The sequence below is a fragment of the Trichechus manatus genome, unplaced genomic scaffold, assembly GCF_000243295.1.
Source record: "Trichechus manatus latirostris isolate Lorelei unplaced genomic scaffold, TriManLat1.0 scaffold00088, whole genome shotgun sequence".
Lineage (NCBI taxonomy): Eukaryota > Metazoa > Chordata > Mammalia > Sirenia > Trichechidae > Trichechus > Trichechus manatus.
The window spans coordinates 5,933,920-5,936,414 of NW_004444024.1; positions in this window are offsets into that span (position 1 = coordinate 5,933,920).

A 2,495-nucleotide genomic window follows, 5' to 3' on the forward strand; every position below is an offset into this window, starting at 1 on the left:
GAGCCCCAGGGTTTTAGTCCTGAATCTGCTCCCAACTCCCGGTGGGCCCTTGAGCAAGTCACTTTTCCCCTTCGACCTTGGTTTCCTCCTCAATAAAACAGGGGTAATGATAACTCTCCCTCCTAGGGCTCTGTGAGGATTACAAGGGGTCATGTACATATAAGTCCTGTCCACAACTCTGACACCACAGCAAGAATGGCAAGGGTGGTCCTGGCGGAAGTTTCCAGGTGCTGGGTGCTCACTGCGAGCCTGGCCCTGCAGACATGTCACTGCTGCCCTCGCCTCTCCCAGCACCGAGGGCTGCAGTTCATCCCCTCACTTCTTTCCTGAACCTGAGTTGGGAAGGCTGCGGTCACACTGTCCCCCGCGCCTGGTGGCAGAGGGCAGCATGCTTGCTGTGGCCACAGGCTGCATGAAAGGGCCTGTGTTCAGGCTGTTCACCTCCCACCCTGCCTCCAGTGGTTTTCTATTTCAGTGGCTGTAAAAATATCACCTTTGATCTCAGCTTGTGGTTCTTAAAAAAAAAGAAGAACCCACCGATGGGCCGGGTTTTCATCTTCCCCAGGCCCTTCCTCGCTCTCACCTCTCTCCTCCTGTCCTCTCCAGTCTCTTCTCACTCACTGTCTCCCTGCTAGGTCACCAGCACCCCCGGGCAGCCTAGTGGGGCCCAGAGCACCTTAGGAATCAGCCAGCCAGCGCCTGCCCAGGCTGGCCCTTATTTCTCTGCCTGTCTCCCCCTAGTTCCCAGCATGGGGCTGTTTGCAGAAGGAACAGGATAAATGAGGCTGTGCATGTAAAGAAAGCCTGCCCTCTCCCCTCCTCCCTCTCTCCCTGCCCCTTCCCTTCTGCTCAGTGGGCCAGGATTCTCCAAGGTCCCCTGCTTGGCCAGGTCCAGGCTGCTGCTCCAGCTGCTGTCAAGCGCATGGTATCAATCACAGCCCTGCATCTGTGAAACCTCGAGTCCTCCCCAGAGCAGAGTGAGAACAGGGAGTGGGGCCTAAATATTTATATCATCACACCATCAACTCAGCCGGCCTGTAGCCCCGGTTTGCCTAAAGGAGTGGCCTCTAGGCCTGATGGTTCCAATACCCCACCTACCCCTTAATGGATAAACAGACAACTGTCCCCTCCCAACACCCTTGCCCCTTTCCCCTCTGCAAACTCTGGGAAGATGCACATACAGGTCACCCGCCCCTGGCGGTCTCCTACATTCCGGTATCTGCTCTGGCCTTCCCAGGACATTCCTGGGCCTACCTGCTCCATGCTGACACCTTGGAGCTGGAAGCCACCTACTCACCAACTGGGTGCCTCCTGCCTTGCCACCCCTGTGAGGTCATTCCCAAGGGTCCCAGCTCTGGCAGAGGGACCAGAGAATCCAGCCATCTCTCTCGGAAATTTCTTGACTGACAGGCATTTTGTGCCAATTGGGAGAGCAAACAAGCCTTGAATCTGACTCACATCAAGCTTTAAACTGTCGTGATGCTCTTCTTTGGTTTCAGCTTTTGGAGTAAGTGACAAAATAAACTCCCTCAACTTCTGTACACATCATCTGCGCCTGGCCCTGTACTGACATGGCACTTTCCTCCTTCAGGGAGCCCTCCCATCCCCTGCTGGTGGAGACACAGATGTGTGCAGGGGTCAGACAACCAGGGTGACAGGGAGCCCAGGAGCTGTGGCACCCAGAGGAGGCCCTGACCCAGCTTGGGGCACCAGGGGAGGCTGCCTTGAGGAGGTGATATTGAAGTAGAAATGGGCACAGCTGGGAATTTACAGGGAGTGCTGGGCATCCTGGGTAGAATGGACATCTTTGAATGGTTGGGCAGCTGGGATGTTCAACGTGGAGTAAGGAGGCCTGTTGAGAGGTGAGTGGCGAGAGGTCAGGCCTCCTATATGCCTGAGAGTGGCAGGTAAAGAGCTTGACCGCTATTCCCAGGGCCATGGGGAGCCACTGCAGGGTCTGAGGAATCAAAGTGAATGAGTGGACTGCCCATGAGGAGGGCCTCTCTGGGGATGCTGAGGGCCTGGCCTGGTCAGAGGAGGTGAGGTCCTGGGTGTATGTCCAGGACACAGCCTCGTTTTGCACTGACCACAGCCGCCAGGCCCAGAGTGAACTCCTCACAGACCAGCCCACAGCCTGGGCTAGGTGGAGGGTGTAGCCAGTGTGGCGGCCACTGGGTAGGGGGTTCGGCAAGCAGGTCTAACTCATCAGTGTCTCCAGGGTCCAGCCCAGGACTGGGGTAGAGCAGGCGCCAGTGAAAGCGTGTGGTGTGAAAGAAGCTTCACAAGCGCTTCCAGTAGACGGACTTGAAGAATTCTTTCCTGCCCGCACATCCTCAGACCTGGGAAGAGGAAAGTGTGAGGCTCCAGTGAGCTCCTGAAGGCAAGGGGCAGGGTAAGGACACAGCTGTAAAGGGAGTCACTGGGGAAAAGCCCCTCCACAGGCTTTGCCTCTCGGTTTCCCCATCTTGAAGCCAAGCTGTGTGTGTGTGTGTAAT